This window comes from Amblyomma americanum, chromosome 1 (assembly GCF_052857255.1).
Source record: "Amblyomma americanum isolate KBUSLIRL-KWMA chromosome 1, ASM5285725v1, whole genome shotgun sequence".
NCBI lineage: Eukaryota > Metazoa > Arthropoda > Arachnida > Ixodida > Ixodidae > Amblyomma > Amblyomma americanum.
Genome location: NC_135497.1, coordinates 540,973,532 through 540,998,511, shown reverse-complemented (window position 1 = coordinate 540,998,511; position 24,980 = coordinate 540,973,532). Strand labels below are relative to the sequence as shown.

The window sequence follows — 24,980 nt, the reverse complement described above, 5'->3', positions numbered from 1 at the left end:
GGAGGAAGAATGGGGCACATTTGGATGCGTCGGGGTTTGCACCACGGGGGGTAATGTGGGTGGGGAGTGTTCATGCCTTAAAAGGTTTTGAAGTTGCTCTTTTAGAGCAGCAATTTCGCGACTCTGGGAGGTCATTTGTGCTTTTAGCTCGACGTTTTCCTTCTCGAGCGAGGAAGACTGCGGCCCCCAGCTCACCTGTTTCGAAGAGTCCTGGACCCTATGGCCTGGAAGTGGTATGAAGGACACGGAACGGCTGCGACTGCAACCAGTTCTTGGGCGGGAGGCGTTGGCCGCTTCGCGACGCCCTGGGACTCTTGGGTGGCGAAGACGGTGGTGGACTCGCCGGGGGCGTTGTCCGTAGAGTGGAGATCGGCGTAGTGTTGCCGGAGCGTTCGAAGCGTAATTTGCACTTGCGCGTCCCTGTGAAGTGCGTTCCATTACACAGGATACATTTGGGAGTGCAATCCGGCGTTTCTTTGATGGGATGAGACGCATCGCAGCGAGGACAAAAGTCGGTGCGCTCTTTCGGACACACATCAGCAAGATGGCCCGGCTTGCGGCCGTTGAAGCATGCTTCAACTTTCGCCTTGAAGGGATGACACGTGTAGAGGGTGCTGTAGAAGACGAGCTGTCTTGGAACTTCCGTGGTGTCAATAAAGGTGACCAAGATGGACTTGGTGCGGCCTAGTTGGCGGGCGTCGACGATCGTGAAGTGGCGGCTGGGGTTCAGCGCCACGCGGTCAGAGAAAATATCTTCTTGAGTCTGGTTATATACCGCGTTGTAGAGTATCCCTTTGACGGCGTTGTCGGGGGCCGCGACGTATGTCTTAATCGGATACTGTTGGTCGTGGAGCCTGAGTTCTTGAAGTTGGACATATCGTTTCATTCGGGCTTCCGAAGGCGTGCTCACGGTGAACGAGTTATTGTAAGGGTTGATTCGGAGCTCGTCCTGGCTCCGCGCTTGCACGTAGTCGATCTCTGCGCCAGTGCAGAGAAGCTGGAGAAGAGCTCCACCGTTCACGGGCCGCAGGTCGAGACCACAGCCCGGGCGGAAAACAATCTTGAGGTCTGAAGAAGGTAGACGAGGAAGTGGAGCGTGTTTCTTGATTTTCGGTGGAGTAGACTTGCCTTGCGGCGGTTGAGCGGGCTTGCCTGGACCTACCCGGGAACTGGACGCTGCTGACGCGTCATTGGACGATGACGGCTTCGTGGTGGGGTAGACCTTGTTGTGGGCCCGGACGGCGCGGGACCACCGTGGATCATTTTCGAATTCTTCTGGGGAAATCACTTCGCCATCGACGCTGTACTCCATCTGTGACGATGTAGACCCGGAGACGAACAGGACGATGAGCAGCCAGCGGCGTTAGGCCTAACCGGTGACGGCGTTCCACGCCTGGCGCGACAGGAAAATCATCCAAAATCGGTTCCAATGGAAGAAAAGGGCAGAAAAATGGTGCGTAGAGGTGCAAAACAGCTTCACTGACTGCGTCCGATGGAAAGCAGGTCACTTCAGGTGGATATTCCGCCACCACGAGCAAACAAACGTTGACGGAGCCCATGTGATGCACGTCCTCACCATCTCGCTGCCCGTGGACCACATGTGTTTCGATGGAGGCGAAACAGAAAGGTGCCAGAGTGCTGTGCGAGGTGAGCGCACATTAAAGATCCCCAGGAGGCCGAAATTATTCCGGAGCCCTCCACTACGGCATATTTTTCTTCCTGTCTTCTCTCAACCTCTCATTTAATCATTCCCTTACGGCGCGGTGCAGGTGTTCGCCGATATCTGAGAGAGATACTGCGCCATTTCTTTTCCCCAAAACACAATTTTCAAGTTTCAAGCGCATGCACTATGGACACTTGCACCACCAGCGCATTGGTGCGGCTTGAGTGCTGTACCACGGCGAATGCCAAATCAGAGCGCTATCAGACGCCTCATCAAGTTCTCTTTATTGTTGCAAAACTGAGGGCCTCTTATTAGCGGGGTCGGTTGTACTGTCTATCTTACACCGTGCTTTACAGAGACCGTCTAACCGACATATGAGGACGAGCCCACAAGGAGACGTTGATGCTTAAAATGGTCTTTTTTTTCTTTGCACAGCCCTATTCATCCTGTTTGATACTGCGCCATTGTCCTCTCCCCAAAAACCAATTTCCGTTTTTAACCGAAGCGGTCGCTCAGTGGTTAGAGCGCTCGGCTACTGATCCGGAGTACCCGGGTTCGAAACCGACCGCGGCAGCTGTGCTTCGATGCAGGCGAAACGCAAAGGCGCAAGTGTGCTTTGCGATGTCAGTGCTCGTTAAGGATCCCAAGGTGGTGGAAATTATTCCGCAGCCCTTCACTACGGCACCTTTTTCTTCCTTTATTCTCTTAGTCGCTCCTTTATCCCTTCCCTTACGGCGCGGTTCGGGTGCCCACTGACATACATGAGGAAATTACTGCGCGCTTTATTTTGCTCTAAAACCAGGCAAATATGGCGCCCTTTCCTTTGCTCTAATACCAATTTTACAAATTTTCTTGGTGGTGGTGGTGGCCTTTATTGAATAAAAGAGATGAGGCTCTTTAATGAGCCCCGCAATGGGTGGAGTCCTTATTCCGGGACCCCATTGGCAGAAGCCGCCAGTTTATTCCTCTTGACCAAAGCCTTTTGGGCCTGAAGGTCCGAACAGCCAAGCAGGGCCGCCTCCCATTCCTCTCTGCAAGGTTTGGAGTGGGGGGAGAAGACTGAGTTGCGCTGGGAAGCCCATACATATGGTAGGTGTCAGCCATCTCCCCACAGTGCTAGCACCCAGCAGTGAACGCGGGATCGAGGTGTTTTAGTACTGCCGGGCACAGCATTGTATTCGTCAATAATCTGAGTAGAACGCGTTCACTTGCTTTCCCCAGTCCTTTTGCAGGGGTTGGGTACAGGCGATGCCTATCCTTATAATATGATGTGAGGTCTTTGAAGGATAGTACGCAGTTGCCTTCAGGTTCCAGGTGCTCAGGAGCCAATCGGAACACCCGGTGTATGTGTATGGCCGCCGCGTCTGCAGCTTCATTTTCTGCTAGGTCATGAATGCCCGGAGTTAAAACAATGCTTTATGGAAAAAATGAATAACTGCGCAAAAAGGACGGCACAAAGGAGAAGAACCACACGAGACAAGCGCATACTAACAACTGGTTTAATCCACCAACGCCTCTTTCTGTCTACTAAAAAGCGCATGCGCACCAACCACAAAGACAAAAGCCATAATCATCTCGTGAATACAAGGACCTCCAACTTCTTGCGGTACAGGTGTATGGAAGCCTCGTTAACGCATTTGTCAGACCCTAATCTCACGAATTCCAAGGCTTCGATAGCTTCAATTTCTTATCCCTCACGCATCCGATAACCTTAGTCCTGCCGAAAAGTGGAGTGCACTCTTTGTCGTCATGCTTGCAGGTCTTACAATGCTTAGGCAGATGCTGGCTTCTTGTAAGACCTGCAAGCAATACGACAAAGAATAATACGCGCCAATAAATAACTAGACAAAACCATACATGAATGCAATCTCATTGTCCGCGCGAGACACGGAGGGCGTGCTTGCGCCTCTTTCTTTGAGCTTTGCTATATTGGGGGTTTCCTCTATTTCGGGTGGTAGCTTATTGGGGCATTTCTGTCAACGGCATTGTTCCAATACAGTAGCATTGTTCCTTATTGTTCTTTACTGTCGCATTTCCGACAGTGAGGTGCAGGTTTGCGATAGATGAACCTAATACATAATTGCGATGCCCCATTAGCCTTCCATTGATACATCAGCATGTATGACCGATATACTACCGGCGTCTAATGAGATGCGCCCAACGGAGTGCATGGCCAAAGCTCCAGTTTACGCCGCCTGCCTATCGCCATCACAAAGATTGGATTGAATTGGAGCAAACTTTATTTGTGCCTGCAGTTGGGCGCTCGCGCGCCCCGACGAGGGCCTACGTCGTCTACGAGGTTTTCGTTTACTCGGCGCGGGTCTCCGCTCGCCGTTGCCGGCTCGCAGGGTCCCTGCCTTTCGAGCGCCCCGTGGACCTGCTGGACGGCCCATAGCTGTTGGTCTTGGTCGTTGCTCTTCGCGGCTGCCTCCAGCCGCGGCGGGATTGTTCTTGATCTTGCTTCCTTTCGATTTTTGATACAGTCCCACAAGATGTGCGTGTGATCTGCCGTCTCCCTCCGCCAGACTCTACACATATCGGTCGGGTAGGTCTCGGGGTACATGCTATGCATCTGTCCCGGGCTCGGTAGCAATCCGGTCTGGAGCTGTCTCAGTAGTACCGCCTCCGCTCGACTCAGCCTCGGGTGCGGGGGTGGGAGAATCCTGCGAGCCAGGCGGTAGGCCTTCGTGATTTTGCAGTAGTCCGTCATGCGGTACTTGGCTCCGAACCACGTCGGACGGTGTGTTGCCGGGGCGCGGTTGGTTAGCGCTCGCGCCGCTGAGTGTGCCGTCTCATTGTGGTTCTTACTGCGTTTTGACGCGTCTCCCGCGTGCGGCGGAAACCACTTGATTCTTACTCTTCTGTCTTCCAGTTTGGTCGCTCGTAGTACGCGCTCGGCCTCCCTGCAGACTTGGCCTTTGGAGAAGTTTCGCACCGCCTGTCTCGAGTCACTCAGCACCGTGTACCAGTCTGTGTCGGCGATGGCCAGGGCGATGGCCACCTCCTCCGCTTGTTCCGCTCCGGTGCTTCTCAAGCTCTGTGCCGTCCTCGTGGCGCCGGTCGACGCCTCTATGACGACCGCTGCGAAGGCGTTCCGTTGGTATTCGGCCGCGTCCACGTACCGCGCGTGCTCGTCGTTGGCGTGCAGGTCGATGAGAGCCTTGGCCCTCGCCGCTCTTCCCTTGTTAAACTCGGGGTTCATGTTCTTGGGTATGGGGTCGATTCTGGTCTGGCGTCGGACCTCTTCGGGGACGGGGAGCTTCATCTCCGCCTCGTTCGAGTGTCCTATTCCCAGGTCGTCCAGTATCTTCCTCCCGGCTTTGGTCGTGGACAGCCGCTCCAGTTGAGAGGTCCGTTGCGCTTCGGCTATTTCTTCGAGCGTATTGTGAATCCCGAGTTGTAGGAGGCGGATCGTGTTCGTGGACTCGAACATGATTACACTGATTTTGTTGCGTTCGTGTTGCAGCCATCTGTGATAGGCTGCAACGTACGCGACATGGCTGATCATGAAGGATTGGACGAGCCTGATTAGGCTCTCCTCTCTCATGCCAGGCTTCCGGGAATTGACTTTTGAGGAGTCGCACAGCGTTGGCCGCTTTTGCTTTGAGATGGGCGATGGTTTCGCCGTTTCTTCCATGCTTTTCGATGACCATGCCTAGGATCCTGATTTTGCTGACCTCGGGAATCATGTTGCCGGATTTGGTTACGATTCTGATTTTTTCGCATTCGCGTTGTCTGGTCTTGCCTCTGCCATTGTTGGAGGTGGGAGTATCAGGAGCTCCGATTTGCTCGGCGAATATCTCAGTCCGGTGCCTTCCAGCTGGCCTTCTATCGCATCGACGGCGGCTTGCAGCGCGCCCTCGATGTGGGCGTCGCTGCCGCCGGGCACCCACAGTGTGATATCATTCGCGTAGATGGTGTGCCTGATGTCTTCGATGTCCGCGAGCTTCTCGGCCACTCCGATCATTACCAGGTTGAACAGCATCGGCGAAATGACCGATACCTGCGGTGTGCCGGTGCTCCCGAGCTTCTTCTCTTGCGTTTGTAGGTCGCCTGCTCGTAGCTCGGCGGTCCTGTCCGTGAGGAAGTCCTTGATGTAGTTGTAGGATCTTTCGCCCATGTTGAGCTTAGAAACTTGGGACAGAATCGCCGAGTGTTTCACATTATCGAAGGCGCTCTTTAGGCCGAACCCCAGGATTGCCTTGTCGCGGGCGCTGCCGCCATCGTCTATGATTTGGTATTTGAGCTGCAGCATCGCGTCCTGCGTGCTTAGGTGCTGTCTGAAGCCGATCACCGTGGCCGGGTACAGCCCTTCTCGTTCCAGGTAGTCTTGCCACCTGTTGAGCAGGACGTGCTCCAGCACCTTGCCCACGCAGGACGTGAGCGAGATGGGCCGGAGGTTGTCCGTGTCCGGTGGCTTCCCCGGCTTGGGTATCAGGATAGTCATGGCTGTCTTCCACTGCTTTGGTAGTGCGGCCGCTCTCCAGCACTTGTTGAAGTATTTTGCGAGGTTCTCAATCGAGCCGTCGTCGAGGTTCTTGAGCGCCTTGTTCGTGACGAGGTCCGGACCAGCTGCCGACCGGCTGTTGAGGTCGTGCAGGGCCGCGCGGACCTCCTCGACGTCGATGTCACGATCGAGCTTCGCGTTGGGTAGGCCGCCATACGGCGCGTGTTGTTCGGTGGGTGTAGTGGGCAGGTATTTTTCATTGATGTGCCTGGTGACTTCGTCGGCGCCATGTACCGAGACTGCCCGATGTATGAGCTTTGCGAGTCTGTCCCTTTGGTGCGACTTGTTCTTGGTTTCGTCGAGCAGGTGCCGCAGCAGGTTCCACGTCTTCCCGCTATACATCTGCCCGTCTGCCGCGTTGCAGATCTCGATCCACTGTTGCGTGCATAGCGCGCGGCAGTGCTCCTCGATCGCTCGGTTGACCTCCGCCACCTTCTTTCTAACTCTGCGGTTAAGCCGTTGTTTCTTCCAGCGACTGAGTATCGACTGCTTGGCTTCGGTGAGATGCGCTAGCCGGCTCTATACTTTATCAATCGCCGATTCCGTTTCAATTTCTTTGGTCGCGTCGCGTACGCTCTAGGTGAGTTCGGCCGTCCACGACTGTATGTCTTTGATCTCCTCGTCAGCGTCGGTCTTCTGGCTTCTGGCGTCTCGGAAGGCATCCCAGACTATCCATCTGTGTGTTTTGATGCTGGTGTTGTTGTGTTCCGGTATGCTGATTTCCACGATGGTGTGGTCGCTGCCGAGGTCGGTTCCCGTGTTTCTCCAGGTGATCGCGCCCCGGACGTCATTCTTGACGAACGTGAGGTCCGGAGTGGTGTCCCGGGACGCAGAGTTACCGATTCTCGTCGGATGCGTCGGGTCCGTGATGAGGGTGAAGTCGAGTTCCATGGCGTCTTGGTACAGGTCGCGGCCCTTTGCTGTGTACTTGTTGTAGCCCCAGGCTGGGTTCATCGCGTTGAAGTCGCCGCAGACGATCAGCGTGTTGCGGCCTGCTGCGGTGCTGGCTCTGTGCAGTATTGTTTTGAATCTCTGTTTTCTCTGCGATGGGTTGCTATAGATGTTGAGCAGAAATATGCTTCCTTTTCTCTTCTTTCCCGGGATGATTTCGGTGAGTGTGTGCTCGATCTTGATATTGCTTTGCAGCTCGTGCTCAACGAACGTGAGTCCCTTCCTGACCAGGGTGCACAGGCCTCTCCCGTCGGGCTGGCCCTTGTGCACTCTGTAGCCGGGGAGGGACGGTGCGTCGGTGAATGTTTCTTGTAATAGGATCACGTCCGGCTTGCGCGCGGCATGTGCGATGTGCTGTTGGATGGCTGCCTTCTTCCTTCCGAGGCCGCGATAGTTCCACTGCCACGCTGTTAAACCTGCTGCTGTTTTTGCGTTGGCGGCCATGATTGCGTTGGTGTGTACGTGGTTCCCTGGTTGGGTGGATGTTGCGCGAAGAGGGGCGCAAACGTCGGGTGGCTCACCATCAGAAAGAGGAGCACTCTTGCCGTTTGCGAAAGTTCTGCGCCTGTTCTTTATGTTCTCTTCCTTTCACCGCTATTCCAGAGGCGCGCCGCATTCTGAATATCCACCAAAACCATCCTGGGGCCCTATTCTCGATATTCGCCGATCCGCGTAAAGCGGGACGTACCTGTGCCGCGTTCATCAGGGCGGTGCCAAGGTACGTAAACGCAGAATGGGATGACGAAATCGGAAAGAAGGGAAAATTATGAGAACAACAGATACTCGTGTCTGCTACTTGGCGCCAAGTTCATGATACAGCGATGCCGTAAAGCGTGCCTGAAGCCGAGCATCTGCGGCGTGTAATTGCGTACGTTAAGCTAATGTCAGCCACGTCAACTTGACGTCCGCGCGAAACGACAGGCAGTCGGCCTGAGCCGCGCCTTTGGCCTGGCGTTCTGCTGTTCACATTTCATTTCACGCCGATAGTACTCCATGCCACAAGATAGAATACAGTTGACTGCGCCTTCTGCGGTGTCTGTGCTTGCAATTAAGGAGTTTCTGTGCCGCGTGGTACAAGCGGTATTTCTTTTCGTCTTGTCATTTACCCTACGTAAAGTCTAGATAGGCGCAAGAGGCTGAAAAGGTCACGTCAGTACCTGGGGCCGTATTCTATATGCTGCAGTTTTAAACGTCGCCATTTCGTGTCCGACTGGCCCTCTTTCGTTGGTGAATCAAATATACGCGCGGGTTTCTAGCAGCTGTCGAAAGTGACCAGGTCATTGAGTAAAAGGCAAACAGACCTCAACGTTGGCTACATGTCGCAGCCAATGGCAGCCAGTGGAAGGTCGGGTGGCCTGCTGTTTGCAAATTGCTGCAATCCACATTGGGAAAGTTTAATAACGCCTTGACAAACTCATGTGACCATAAACCGCAGGAACGCTTTTCAGCTCATATGTAGAGGCTGACACACTCTGGATACCTGCCACGCTTTATTTTGTCTCTCGCAGAATAAACGTTAAGTATGCCAAGCACACAGCATACGGCGCCTCAGTGAAATGCGACAGCGAAACAAATGGCCGTTGTTCCTTACCTGCACCAACTTTCTCATAATCTGAAGGAAAGAAAGCAAGTTTTTACGTGGGCTTTTACGCCCCTTTTTCGCCTGTCTAGACTGCAAGCAATTCATTGTATTGTTACATTACAATCCTCCATTCGCACCCTCATTCTTCGTTCACTCCCGTTTCCCCCTTCCCCATTGTGGAGTAGCAGACAAGGTTTACATACGGCAGGCCAACCTCTTCACTTTTCAAATTCAATAGATTACACTCTCTCTTGTCGTAAGGTAATTGTCAAGACGAACAGAAACACCGGTTGTACAACGCGGCAGAGAAAACCCTCAGTTGCACGCGCAGGGCGCGTAGCCTTCTCTATTTCGCTATCTTGCGGCAGTGCGTACATCGGCCAAACACGACGTTGTATCGGTAAAAGGCTAATGGAGCATCGCAATGACATATCATGTTCATCTTTCAGAAACATGCCAGCTCACTGTCGGAATTGTGGCAGTAAAGAACAATGCTCTCCTGGTATTCGAAGCAAAAATGCCTCAATAAGCTTACACCCAAAACACAGGAAGCCGCCAAAATTGCAAAGCGCAAAGAAGGATGCCTCAGCACGCCCTCTGTTTCTCTCACGGACAAAGTGATTGCATGCCTAACTGGTTTTATGTAGTTTTATCGTTGGTTTTATTGGCACGCTTTACGTGCCTCTTCTTTTTTCTTTCGCTGTTAGCATTGTTGGACTTCAAATTCCTTGTCAACTGTCTTTCATGATTCTAATTTAAATCGTGTTTCCGTGTTGAGTGTTGGCTGTCAGTTTTGCTTGCTTTAGGGAATGCTCATGTACATAGTTTTTTAAGGCTAAATTATCTACATGACGTCTTCATGCTTTCATGTGGCGCTAGTTTTTTCATTAAAGATATTATCCGCCTTTGAATTTTGTTTTCACTTGTTGATTCTCTTGATTCCCTTTAAACAGAGCAAAGGAGGGGTGTAAAAATTTTGGTTCAAATATTCTAGCCATGTCGGGTACCAGCATCTAATACTGCTTTGTAATTTTTTACTTCGTTTGTTCTCTTTTTCGTTAAAAGTCGTGGCTTGGCTGCTCATCATATTTGGAGTCTCGGCAATACATTTTTTCTACTCCTCGATGATTTGCTTTTCCCTGTGACACCTCCCTTTCACAACATGTTTATATTTTTATAACCCTTTTGAGCGTAGTGTTCCTGCGGTTATACACGCAGTACGTTGCTTGGAAATTCTCCGAATTAATTTGAAGTTCAGCGCATCTTTGTTTACGTGTCTTATTGTGCCCTTTCCTCCTGCTGATACGCGCTGCTGAAAACGACATAACACCAACTCGCCCGACAGCTTCTCTTATTGAAGAAGGAACGTCACAAAATGGAATTCTGATTGGGGAGAGAGGGCGGAAGTAGGGTGGTGGGGGAGCTGAACAATGTGTTCGATCTCCTTGACCAATGCTCTCGAAGCTGAGAGCGTGAGAGAGAGAGAAAAACTTTATTGTGCAGAGGAATTCAGCCCTCCCGAGCCCCTGGGTCCGCGCACTCCCCACCACACTCAAACGATCATGCCTAAAAGGTCTATGACGCTGGCAGCGTGGCTAGCGGCGATTTTTTGTCTTGCCGGGTCCTCTACATGCTCCGAACTCGCATCCCCGCTCATCATAACTCTGCAAGTTAAGATCCATATTCGTTGGCACACAAAGACGGTTCCAGCGGTGGAGCGTGGGTTTCCTGTGCGGGTGGGGGGCGGGGGCACATGCGGACGATCTGCGCCGTAAAATTGGGGTAAGATCTATGAACAAGTGACGCTGAATAGCATAAAAAGTAAGATGAGGAACAGACTTAATTTTCCTTTCGGGGGGTTTAATACACAAAAGAGATTCAGAAAATGAGGAACGGCGTGGTTGAGGGCTCCAGGAATTTCGACCACCTCGGGTTCTTTAGCGTGCACTGAAATGAAACAAATACATGGCCAATGTGGAAGACTGGACGAGTTGGTAGGTAGTCATTATAGAAAAAACAGCCCAAACAGGACAGGGACCAAGCGAAGAACAGACGACAGGAGCGCTGACTTACAACTGATTTTATTAAGCGGAAAGTGAGCAATATATATAGGAAGGAAGTAGCAGATACAATCAGAGGCAGTCAACGTCAAAGAGGTGTAAATGGCCGATAAAATCGATAAAACCGTAAGGGGTGAAGATAAAACAAGATAAAACTCAACAGATGACAAGCCATGGTGTAAAGAACCATAAAAACGCTATGACACGTGAATAACACATACAATGCCAAGAATAACAAAACCGAATACAATCAACAGGTGGAAGGCATGTGAAGGTGACAAGGATTTATGCTGTGTGAACAAATTTAACAACTGACATGCGCTTGAAACGAATAACCAGGCACATAACTCACACATTCATCCGTTTTCTTTTTTCTTTTCTTGAGAGATACGCCACTTCTTTTTCTGATAAAACTACAGATGGCGCACTGACGCAGGTGTATTTATTAGATTTTATGTTGAAGGCTTCCACCACTTCCCTAGTTATTTGATCCGAGTGGCTTCCTATGATTTTGCAGTTTTCAAATTCAGGTTGACAAGCACTGCAAATTCCTGTAAGGGCTGCTATATGTCCTTTTACCCCCCTTTCCACATCTTTATTATGTTCCCGCAATCGGTCATTAATACATCTGCCCGTCTGACCAATATATTTGTCTCCAGCGTTCGTGTCGTCGGTTCTTCCCTTGGTCCCTGTCCTGTGTGCGCTGTTTCTTCTAGAATAACAAATACATGGACCTCTGAAATTTAACGCCCATCGAAATTCGACCGCCGCGGCCGAGATCGAACCCGCGTCTTTCGGGTCAGCACCTGAACGCCATAACCACTGAGCCAGCGCGGTGGCACTGGACCACATATTTAATCAACCGGATCACTGCAAATCAGCAGCGCACGTTTCATCATCCTTCTAGCGCCGCTGAACTAGGCGCGCCACATGGATGGATGGATGGATGGATGGATGGATGGATGGATGGATGGATGGAAGATGGATGGATGGATGGATGGATGGATGGATGGATGGATGGATGGATGGATGGATGGATGGATGGATGGATGGATGGATGGGTGGGTGGGTAGGTGGGTGGGTGGGTGGATGGATGGATGGATGGAATGATGGATGGACGGACGGTCGGGGACGGACGGACGGATGGATCTGTGGGTGGATGGGTGGGTGTATGGATGGATGGATGAATGGATGGATGGATGGATGGATGGATAGACGGAGGGACGGAAGGACGGACGGATGGGTGGGCTGGCGGGTGGGTGGTAGGATGGATGGATGGATGGACGGACGGACGGATGGATGGATGGACGGATGGATGGATGGATGGACGGATGGATGGATGGATGGACGGACGGACGGACGGGCGGACGGACGGAAGGCAGGCAGGCACACAGGCAGGCAGGCAGGCAGGCTGGTAAGTTGGCATTCTCGTTTTTTCCTGTATTTTTATTTAACGGTGTTTTCATTTCTATATAATTGCTATTTTCAATAAATATATTTTCAACGGTAAGTCACCTCGCTGTTTTTGAGCTACCAATCTTTCAATCGCATTTTGTTATTTCTACCGCGAATTCATTCACATTAATTTATTTTTTTGTCTAATACTGCTAATCTGGCTCCTTTCAAAAGGGGCTATACAAGCAACAAGGCTGCAAAAAGACTGAAAGAATTTTCAAACACTAAGCCGCTAAGTATGGTCGCGTCAATCTTCTATTTTTTCAATGAGGTCTATGTCAAGTATTGCCGTCATAGGAAAGACATTCCAATTAGTTACGGCGTGAGGGAACGAGTATTTAGATAGGTTAGTTCTGGCGGTGAATGGAGTTAGTGAATCAGAGTGACGATGTCTTGTTGTCTCTGGAGCGAAAAATGGCTTAACAAAGTGATCTGGGCACGCTGACAACTTCTTATGTTTGAGAAGGAAAAGAAATTTAAATCTGACAATTTTTCTTCTCACTTGTAATGTTTGCATCTGGAGTTCTCGCATTACTGCAGTTAGTGAGCCACTTGAACAATATTTTGAAAAGGTGAAACGAATGGCCTTGCGCAGAAGGGTTTCAATTGCTTGAATATTAGTTTATTAAATGGGTCACAAAAGATGCAGGCGTATTCTAACTTGGCTCTTATTAGTGATGAAGAGGCTAAAACTTCAAATCTGCAGGAGCATTCTGCAGTTTGCGCTTGAGGACACAAAGCTTACGGAAACCTGATGCAAATACGTTATATATACGTTTATTCCAGCTTAGATTGTTAGTTATCGTCACGGCAATATATTTATATTAAATTACCTCCCGAAGCGTAAAATTATGGAAGAGCGTACGGGTAAAATAGGCGTTTCTTTTCAATGGATAATCTCATAAATACAGCTTTCTGAGCGTTAAGTTTCATGTGCCACTCCTTACACCAATCCAAAATATTCTTCAGGTTCAATTGGAACAAGATTGTGTCTTCACGACAAGTAATTACATTAGACTAAACGCAGTTACCTGCAACCAGCCGGATTTGAACGGGAACAGTAACTAATTTAACAGTGTCGTTCGCATATATTAAAAATAAAAGGGGAGCAAGAACCCTTTCTTGAGGGACACCAGAAAAAACAGTCCGACTATTTGAATAACGATCGTCAACATTAACAAATTGCTTTCGATTAGATAAGTGATCTGAAACCTAGTTAACTATAAATTTAAGAAGACCGACTTGTTTAAGCTTGTCAATTAATTTATAATGAGAAACTAGGTCGAATGCCTTACTAAAAATCATAAAGAGTTTAAACCTGGCGTCATTTCTCAAGTACAGGTGTGAAACTATTAAAAACCGATCTTAGTTGTTTTACCGCAGACTATCTCTTCCTAAATCCGCGCTGGACGTTAGAAAAGACTTTGTTGTCGTCAAGTAAACCGATGATGTACTTTGCGTTTATTTGTTCCAGTGATTTGCAACAAGCAGAAGTGAGAAATGTCGGACCATAATTCGATAGCAGTGAGGCATCCTCTTTCTTAATAACAGGAACAACACGTGCAATTTTCCACTCTGAAGAAATGAGAGCTGATGGAAGAAATGCGCGAAAAATGGCAACCAGAAACTCGGAAAGCTTGTCGGCATATAGGTGCAAGAAAGCGTTCGGAATTTTATCAGGGCGTAGCGACGGTTTAGTTTTCAGGTTTAATAGCATTTCGACCAATGCCAGATCTTGATATCGTAACAAAACGCGTAGTAAATGGCGAGTCAGACTGATAATATTCATCATATTTATTCGCGAGAACACTGTAGATGGAGCGGTTAAATTGCGGAGCACTACCATTTTTATATGTCAGAGAATTCTGCATTGTGCGATCAATAACTATTTTCTTTTGACATAAGGGGTTCCAAATTTTTTGGGGTGAAATTCGAATGAAATTACGCAGTTTGTAGTAAAGTAAAGGTGTTAAGCGGACTTCAAAGTTGCATTAAGGGAGTGTTGAAAACACTGAATTATTTAACGAATGGAGCCTGCCTGTTGCAAACGTTTTATATTTCAACTACAGGACTTCACGAGTGATCCAGGGGGAGGCTTTGCGAGATACTTTTATTTTATTAAGGACAAAGGCTTGAAGGCAGTGAGTGCACAGCGTTCTAAATTTATTCCATTGCTTGTATTACTGCCTCGGAAGCTGCTGACGCATGAAACAAAATAATCCAACTCACTCTAACCATTTGCACGTGAGAATTTATTTACATAGCAGACATTGGCCCCAGGATTTTCGCAAATATTGTGAATAGAAAAAGAACAGTAGTCTTTATCTTATCGGGAATTCCTTGCTCAGTTGAAACATGGTAGTCACTGATAGATCGGCTGACAAAGACAAGGTCAAATATAGAAGAAGCACAATCAGGTACACGAGTTTGCTGCCTCTGTACTAGCTTCAAGTCATGCATCAACATAATATTATATATGTGCTCCTTGTTGGCAGCATTATCGGGATTTAGAAAATGCTTGTCCCAGTTAACTGACCGAAGATTGAAGTCACCAATTAATAAGATTCTATCATGATGAAAATCATTCAAGAAATCAGACAGCTCACGCGCAAACTGCGGTGCGGAACCGCCTTCTATGTAAACTGCAATTACTAAAGATACCGTCCCCAGAATGCAAATTTTTACGCGAGGCTTTCATGTTTTTGAATTTTGAGTTAGAAAAGAAGTGTCGATGCCTTGTGTTGCCAGTACGCAGGATTGAAAAGCACACACACAAAGAGGACACATGTGCCCTGTAAAAAATTTGACACACCTAAATGGAATATAATTCCATGCACATCGTTACACCTGACAAATTAGGAGTCTCTATTACACATGTTCACATCCTGCACCCCAGAATTTTAGAAGTATGAATGAAGCATGTGGACCTAATACTCCTTCTAGAGCCGTCGTGGTGCAAGGGTGTTCCTTTCAGAAACGTAAAGCTGGCTTCACGTCATTGCTCCATGTCCAACTAAATGAGGAAGAAGAAATATGTTAGCGTCTTTCCTGTGACAACGTCACATGCACATGTGAAGGTGTAACATGCGTGTTCGGCATTTTATTTACGCTTTACTAATGCATCTACACGATTGTTCAAGCAACATTCCACATGGCGATCAAACAACTAATAATGAGAGCAGTACAAACGCCCTGATGGTGCCGATAGCATGCGCTCGTTAGGATTTCACTTTGAGGCATGGTTTAAATCTTTCGCAGTCGAGAACATACATGCAGCGGCAAGAAAAATTTGGTTCGCTTGCAGCCTAAAAAATGTGATTGATTTTATTAGAAATGCCAATGGACCGAGTGCTCTAGGGCAAAAATGAAAAAAAGAAGAAGCTTATAGCAAGCTTACAACCGTCGCGGAAGGGGCCTGAATTTTCATTCTGCTGTACTGTGGTGTCCCAAATTGTTTAGCAAATTAGAGTTGACCGTCATCTGGCTAAGTAGGTACTGCACTCCGCATTTGTGCGTGAATGCTACTTTGAGCAGCAGTACGTACGACACATTTGTCATTGACAGTAATGCTTTTACGCCATCAAAATCATTTTTTTTCGTGGCACGCTATTCAGCGTAGATGGAATGGGGAGTCCTAGCGTTTTTTTGGAAGGCGGCACTCCCGTTCTAGCTGTGGCCGCGGCCACATGACAGCCTGCGTCAACATGGAAGCCTCCTACTCAAACCTGCTGCTGGAAATGGGCACCTTCGCTCTCTCGGTTTGAGTGGCAAAGCATATAAGCGAGTTTGCATTATCACTTGGCTATATTCCGCGGAGAGGGGTTTCCCAAGAAATTGAAATTAGGGGAGAGTGAGAAGGGGAAGTTTTAAAGTAGAAAAAAGCTGTAGACATTTTAATTTCTGTCATTGATGTGTCGCGTGACGTTTAACTATGGCTCTAACACTCATGAGAAAGATGACAAAAAATTCCCGGCACATGCAAAAAAACAAAATTCGTTAGGAACTTAGAGGGTGCCTTACTTAAGGAACAAAGGTGAGTTCAGGTTAGGCTGTGGGAATATTACTGCCCGCGGCTCAAAGGTGTCATATGAGATCGAATGTGTGCAGAATATGAGACCAGATGACAAACCGCGAGTCAGAAAGCTTCAATCTATCAGGAGTCTTCATTTAATTTATAGTTATAGGTCTCCCTCCTTGAAAAAAAATGGTGCGTGACCAGCGTGAGGAAACGTAGCGCTGGGACGCGCGCTTTCCTGCATAGACACGTACGTCGTTAGTAAACTACAAGCTCTGATAAACACTTCTATCTTTTGATGATTTACTTTACTTTGTTGATTCATTCATTGGCTTCAGTGTCGGATTTAAATATAAGTTCGTATTCTATCCATCCCTTGCAATTCGTCAGATCCCTCTGCATCGCGTAAATTGACAAAGCATGCGCTTCCTTAACATGTGTGGAATACGGTTACATAATATTGCAGGCATTTCGAAAGGAAAACTATTAAAAATTGCCGCAATATGGCGTTTGAACTTTCCTCAAGGTGGAGCTTTATATCACACATTAGTGAAGGTAAAATTGATCCTACACTTACGGCCGAGCTGAACGGCTCAGATATTCCAAACTCTGCATCCCTGACAGTATAATGTGCACACGTCTCTCTCTTTTTTCCTTGTGCAGGTTTCTCACAATAAGGTCATATACGCAGTAATATCGATAGCAATACTGATGTGAATTGGCTTCATACATGCATAGCAAAGGGCGGAGGAATTGGGCGCGAAGCGTTCTTTCCACGGTTACGCCACCGCTGCGTCATGAAAAAAGGGCGCGTGCTTCCCGCACGATTCGGCACACCTAGCCATCTGGACATCATACTAGGTGTTGCGAAGCAGAACTTATTTCAATATCCAGACGTGAAATATTCGTTTGTCAGCCTCAGATATCCCTGATGCTTTCGTGTATTTATTCATAGCGCCTGCATCTACGAATGTGGGTTGTTGTGGCGAAACCTGTATTTTGGTTCTTTTTCTTTTCTGCCTTACAACAGCTGTGTTTCCAGTAAGATTCGTGTTATTATTAGGAGCTGATTTTCTATCGACATAAGCCGCATTAAAATTTTTCTATGCGTCCATTTATAGTCAGGGCCTCCTCTATTCTTTTCCAGTTCCAGCCCTGTATGGAACATCGGACGGATGAAGGACCTCTCCTGTCCTCCTCCCCTTCTGCTAGCCTTCGCGCCTGCTCCATGGCTGTGGGAGAGAGAACTGTATTGGTGGCGCCCTACGTCGGAATGCGGATGAAGTGAAGCAGCTGGAAGCGGACATGGAGATCTGTGCCCCCGCCGCTCCTTGAGTTGCTCCACACGGCTAGTGACGCATCGCGAGAACTGAATTAAGGCGTAAAACAGGGTTCCCGTTGAGGAGCGAGCCATGCGGTTGGCATCGAAAAGAATGGAGGAGGAGGAATGGCGGGGTTGTTAACCAGACGAATAGCCGGTTTGCTACCCTGCCCGGGGGGAGGGGGGAGGGGAGAAAGTGGAGAAAGAGATGAAGGAGAAAAGACAATTGCAGGAAGTAATGTCACTATGCAAAGTCCCATCGTTTAGTAAAGTCATCAGACTATCGTGCAGGACAGAAATCCTCAAAGCGGAGCAATGCCTTGGAGGCCTTCACCGACGACGACCGCCACGGCCAGTGGCCGAGAATCTTCGTTGCCGTCAGAAAACAACAGAGGAGGCACTGTTAAAACAAAGGTAAGAAATATCGGAAATATATGCAACAAAGCAAACGACATGGGTGCGCGCTCACCGATCCCTCCCTGCTTCCCCTCTAGCACACTTTCCTCCTACCTGGAGTACCTGGCTGGCGTCAAACTAAGTGGACGACCAGCGTGTTGTTCTCTATGCTGAGGTTATTTTGAGAGCTCAATATGTCCCTCTTTAATAGAGTGCTCCTCTCTAGCTTTCTTATTCTCTTCTTGGATTAATTCGCGGCTACGGGAGGGCCACGGGGGCAAAAGTGTGGCGCCTATTTTGTGAGAATCTCCAGTATGTTGAGGAACAGTGCAGAGGCAGTCTCGCAGTGGGTGGTCAGCTGAATCATACACTGAAAGAAGGGTCAAATATATTCACACCTTCAATCAGGTAACCGAAAAATACGCAGAATAAATTTAACCGCCTAACAAAGCTCTTATATCACAAAAAAAAATTTGAATCAGTCGAATGCTCGCTGTCATGCTGAGATTGCTGAACCATGGTCTAGAAAAGTTGTATGCTAAGGTGCTAGAAAATATCTATAGCGGCCGCACAGCCACCATAGTTGTCCATAGCAAAAGCGATAAATGTCCTATAACAAAGAGTGTCGGGCAGGGAAACACTATCTATACAGTGATATTCACTGCGTGTTCGATGGAAGTATGAAGAGATCTAAATTAGAAAGAGTTGGTGTTATCAACGAAAGGAAAATACCTCAGTAATCAAAGGTTTCCTGGTGACACTGCCTTGGATGTGACTCAGAGGACAAATTGCAAAGCATGATCAATAATCCAGCGTGGCAAAGCCGCACGGTGGGTCTCAAAAAATCAATATGAAGAAAATTAAAGTAATGTTGAACAGTTTTGGAGAGTAACAACAGTTTACGATAGGTAGCGAGGCTCTGTATCTCGTAAACTGATTGATACGCACCCTTAGGTAAAACAGATTCGTGGGATAGTCGCCGCAGGTCCGGACCGCCAGGGTGAAATATCAAGGAGAACAAGAATGGGGTGGTGTGCATTTGGTTGGTACTCTGAGATCGTGAATGGCATACTTATGGAGAAAAGTATATAGCAGCTGTATCTTACCTGTACTCAACTAGGGGGCCGAATGATGAAGCCTAACAAATAGTGTTGAATTAAATTCACACGAACTAAGCGAGGTGTGCAAAGGAAAATTATATGTTTAACGTTAAGAGACAGGAAGATGGCAGAGTCGGTCTGGATCAAACACGGGTTAATGACATCCCAATATAATTTAAGAAATGGAAACGAACAGGCCATGTAATGCGAAGCCAAGATTACCGCTGGTCCTTAAGGGCTACGTGCAGGATTTCAAGAGAGAGCAAGCGCGTAGCCGTGTTCGGCAGGAATTCAGGTGAGCTGATTAGACTAGAAAGTTTTGTAAAGATAAGGTGCCCGGAGCTGACATAAGAGAGAGTTGGAGTCTCTCCTGGACATTTCAATTGAGCGGACATGCGCCGCTCGCCCTCCCGAAAACAGGCTGTCTCCTTAGCTGTAAGTCGCTCGCTACCTTCTGAGGATAGCGGAACTCGGTCGCGCCGCTCGAGCTATGAGGTGTGCGGTAAGGAAAAAAGGGAAAGAAACAGCGTAAACCGCGAATCCTGTCCAGACAGCCCTCAACAAAAATGTTCCCATCGCCACGTGGAAGACCTCCAGCGAAAACTTGAGCAGTGGTAATTCGACTCTGAGTAGGTCTATCTCCACTACTAAAGTCAAGCAGTGGCTTGGGACACCCCGCATTACAGACGGGGCCAAACACCACGAATACGCCGGCTCAGACGAACTATTTCAGTGCATCAGTGAACGAAGCAAAGCAGTAAAAATAGCACACAATGACGCCCAAACGGTGTTACAATGCACCCGTAAGCGTCACCGTGGACAGGTACCTTTTCCAGCTGTGGGAGACTAGGCGGATGCTAATCCGGAGATGGCAAACAAAACGCCTAAATTGCTCCTTTACGCTAAGGATTGTTCCCATAACCGCAGAAGCCCAGGAGCGTAACGGTCACATCACCTAGGCAGACTACAAGGATTACTGGAAATCTTTCGAAGCACCCTGGGGCCTCAGGTAGCTGGCTGATTTTACGCAGTTCCGTTTCGAACCGCCGACTGAAAAGAAGACATACCTCTCCTGGAGACGGTGCAGCTTTGCAGGATTCGTTCTGAGCCAAATAAGTAGGCTCACACGTCCCGCAGCGCATAATACAGTACACGGAAACGAGCAACGAGGAACTGGACGTGCCCATTTTCACAGCTGAAGTCTACGCTGCAGCGCGTTCAGCCACCTTCAACACAGCCGCAGGCGCGGAAATATCACCAACGGAATTATTAGAAATCTGAGCAAAGCCCAAACACATATTCTCACAACATACATCAGCGATGCCCTATGGAAGGCTGGAGAAGGCCCGGCAGAGTGCAAACACAGAAATTATTAGAATCCTCCAACCAGACAAACCGCCCAGACCGGAGGCTCTCAGGCCTACCTCTCTTACCTCCCGTTAGGGGAAGCTCTATGAACGCATCATTCAATCCCGTCTCCAAATTTAATCGAATATAATGGCTACTTCGCTCCCTCCTTCTAAACGAAAAAGTATTACAAAACATTCCACGTGGTGGAGTACATTGAACTTGGCCTTTTATCTCAAGGATGCCTTCGACAACATCTCTCATGAAGCCATTCTCCCGAAGCTAAACACCATGGGATGCGGCGTAAAAACTTTCAACAGCACCGAACATTGCCTTAGCGACCGCAAGGCCACACTTGGCCAGGGACAAGTGCAGTCAGGAAAGGGACACATGCCCAACAAAGACACAGAGGTAGCCCCCCCCCCCCCCCCCCGCCCTCTCACTGGCTCGATTCTCTGCCTGTTACTCTTCAATATCGCCATGATAAGCATGGCCACAGCTCTCGTCATATTCTAGACATCAAATATACGATATATGGAGAAAAATCACAATCTGGACAAGTAAAGGCCCCTTCGCCACCAAAGAAGCAACCTTGCAGTTAGCGGCCATATGTGTCGAAGCCTGGCATCAAGATGCGGTATCCGATGTGCGCCGGAGAAATTTTAAATTGTTCGCATAAGGGGACAGGCATACAAATCCGCGGGCGTCTTCGAGGTGCTGCTCGTAAGCAATGGAAAGGCCAAGTGTACCCTACAGCGCCTCCACTCTGCATCTGAACAAATCGCTTGGATTAAATGGGTCACTAGAAACCGCAAGGGCATGCGTCAAGAAGAAATCAATACAGGGCCTAGCAATGAGTCACCCATCGTATGGACTGTCATACCTCACTCTGCATTAAGTGGAAATCAACAAAGCGAAAGGGATCATCCACATGGCCTGCAGACAAGAACTCGGCTTACTTGTTTACACATCCAACTATCACCAACACGTCGTCGGCTTCACCAACACCTTTGCCGTGGTCAGAGAAGCTGTCCTTTCCTAACAGAAAGACTATTCGCCACTAAAGCCGCAAGACCCATTCTAGAATGAATTGACACATCAGCAGACCTCCGGCAAGTACAAGACTCCCAGGAGATCGATACCAATATTTGCTCTGGCATTCAGGTGACCCTTCTGCCAAAAAACATGCAGCGGGAAATATACGAAGACCCAAAAATGGCACGAATACATTACATGCGCCGCACTCACCAACAAACCAAGAAACGCCGTGTACGTAGTCCCCACCACATACCCCAACTCTACCATAGCTGTTGCATTTGTCCTAGACAACAACTATCCGGAACTTTCGAGCGCCATCATCGCAAAAGGTACCCATACTGCAGTCGCGCATAGCTGCAGTCGCGCTAGCCATTCAATATGGCGACGCCTCTGGCAAATACCTCAAAATGGTGAGCACTCAAATTGTCCCAGTCGGCTCCTCCTATCAGGCAGAATTCCAAAATCAGTAGCGTTCCTGCTGAACACTAAGCGCCCTCACACGTCTTCCAAAAAGTACCAAATCACTTCGACACCCGGGCACGAGGGGCTCGAGAGAAATGAGGCCACGGAAAGGCCTGCTCGAGGGTGCACTAGTCGAGCAGCTAAACACCCTGAGCTCTCCTCCGTCTCCCCTATGTATGGATAAAGACTACTCATCCTACGAATGTAGAGACAAGTCTACTCTCACATCGTAAAGTCTCTTCAGGTCACTATGACAGGTTTGCGCTTGTGTTGGCTACAATCCCACCCCATACCACGCAGCATGGAGATGCTTTGACGACACACCCCCCGAAGTGCATACACACCACTAGGAGGAAAAGCTCAGAAGTGGCGAGCCAGCGCGGACTGGTGTCCCAGGCAAGAGCGACGGCAATGGCCTTTGCGATCGTGAACTGAGCATTCCACTCCCATGTGCACCATTTCCTCTCTCTTGCTGCTTTTTGAAAAAAAAAGGTTTTGAACAGCAAGAGCTGGATAGAAATGCTTGGAGAAATACCCCGCAGTGAGCGTTGTTAGGGTGATGGTGATTGTGTAACATGGACAGTTTAGAAAAAGAAGAGGTGACAACGTTTATTCTACCTGTTGCTAAATTCTGTGATTTAGGAGGTGTAAACGTTGTTATTTTTGTGCCCTATCTCCAGCGCTCCTTGCCGGTTGCTGCCTCCCGTTAGGTACCCTCAGCAGGCTTACCTCTAATACTTGCTCACGTCCAACGACGCCATGATCTTGGCGATCAGAGAATTCCTTAGAAAAATTAGCATTGATTTTCCGTTTATCTTATTTTGAGAATTTGTTAGCGGTTTTTGAATGTTAAATCAACAGCCATTTAATTTATTCAACAAGCCTCAATGACAATTTTGTTGAGTACTTCAACACGAAGTACTTGAGTACATTTGTTGAGTACCTGTTGTTGAGATTCTATTGTGAAGATGGTGATGTAGCTAACCCTTCCTAAGTTAAAGTAGGCCGAATCTAGACGCGTCTGATGGGCGCCTCAGACTTTCTGTTTCTGTACTGATGCTCTAGGAGATCGTATTGCCAGTAAAGACATTAGTAAGCCTCCGAAAATCTCTCTTTCTCAAGAAAGAAAAGCGCTGATACTAAAATGCACCTTCAGGCCTAAGGTGTGTTCATGCCAAAGCGGGTCTTACTATTTCTTTTATTTCCGGTGTTCTTGAAGGAATCGAGGTATTCGAACAACAAAATATCGCATGTGAACTTGAATAATTTTATGGCAAATAAGATATAAAAATAGTGACAAAAATAATATAGATAACTGACGACTGGCAGTTCACCTGCATCGATGGACACACCTTCGTAGAGGAGTATATGAGCCACGTGTGAAAGCTGCTCCATACTGTGAAATAAGAGGGCTCTGTGTTCGTGTGTATGCGTGTGAGCGTGTGCATATCATCCTCTTTTCAATGTTTTCAGCACCACATGAGCACGAGCTTGCAATGTTAAAGTGTGAGCACAGGTTGCCTCCATCTCTTGCTTCCGCAAATGTACGCGCGAATTGCATCGGCATGGGCCTTCCGGCAAAGTAGGAGAGCATATTATATATTTTTTTATTTCATCCATTGACTGTTCCTAAAAATATCAGAAGCAAAGAAAATAGCAATAAAATAATTAGAAAATACAAATAAGAAATCAAATAAAATTCAAAAGACAGTACTCAAAATAATTTCAACTGTATTTCAGTGGCCAATATTCAATAGATCTCCTGACCCTTAATGTTTCATCAACATGAAGACAAAGTTATTTAAATGTGATCTCTCATTATTGAACAATAAGAGGCCAAGTATTTTTCAACAAAATGTTTTGTGAGGGTTCGTAGCTACCGCTGGAGAACTGCACCGAACAAGGCACTAGATATTATTTCCACGACCGTCGTCGCGCTTTTAACTTTGCATTGCAAATTTGAAGCGTAGACCTCAGTATGTCGCTCAGCCCACACAAAAAATTTCTAGCTTTTTGTTGAAATAAATATGTTTAAAGTTGCACCTGAGTACTTTTACTTCGTTTCGGGCCACGTAGGAAATGAAAGGTTTAGTCTTGCACATCTATCTGCCTTTTCGATTATTCTCTTTGTGCTCTGGCGGTAGTGCAGTCTGATGGTGAGGCGCTTGCTGCAGAATATAAAGAGTCTCTGGTGCGCCGATTTTGTTCGCCGGTTTTCTTGGGACAAAAGGCTGTAAATGTTCCATTGCGTGGATTACGAGCGTTTGCTGCATTTGCGTCTCTATCGAACGCACAACCACGCTACCTGCATGTAGCATGTGTTTCCGTAAGAAAAATTTTAGAGATCACTACGGCGACCCGCGCAGGGAGGATTCAGAGCAATGACATCACATCCACAATGATCGCCTGACTTCGCTTCATTATCGCGATGTCCAAGCGCTCTTTTTGTCGTTGATTTCTGTTTGTCAGAATTTTTTTCAATTAATTATCAATTTGTTTTTTGCTTTTACACAAATTAAAACTTTATTAAAATGGCTTACTCTTTTTCAACCCCATTTTTTGTTTTATACCCTTTCAACATTCGAGAATGTTATTACGTCGTCCCAAAACATCAAAGTCCATGGTTTTTTTTGCCTCTAATTTCCTACATCAAACATAGCTTTTTGGTTTATTTATCGTTCATTAATCACATATAAATTAATTATAAGATTCAACCGGCTTGTTTGCCTATTTTCCCGCAATTTCGACGACCACGACTCTTTTGACGTCCACCCACTATCTCCACGTCTGACTATTTCGACGTCTAACCGACTTTTCAGACATTTAATAATAAGTTATACCAGATCAACCAAATGCCGTGCATCGAAATTTTGTCATTCTCTCTCTCACAATAAATCCATTTTGCTGGTAACACCTCTCCGAATGATGTAATGGCTGCCGACACGTTTTGCGTCCACTTTCTGCTGAAACGAAACAGCGAAGATAAGTAATGCTTTCGAATGAAAACGCTAGAGTGAAACTCGTTTAATATTCTTTGTGCAAGTGGGCTTGGCCATGTGTATTGAAAGGAGGATTGAAAGGGA

General features: G+C 47.8%; 1 long non-coding RNA gene and 1 pseudogene across 1 annotated transcript in view; one reads left to right on the top strand and one right to left on the bottom strand.

Moving 5' to 3' along the window:
• The window catches only part of LOC144116302 (uncharacterized), a 503,566-nt gene that overhangs the window by 249,000 nt on the left and 229,586 nt on the right, over positions 1 to 24,980 (top strand). The window lies entirely within an intron of this gene.
• LOC144129330 (uncharacterized) lies at positions 218 to 7,565 on the bottom strand (annotated as a pseudogene).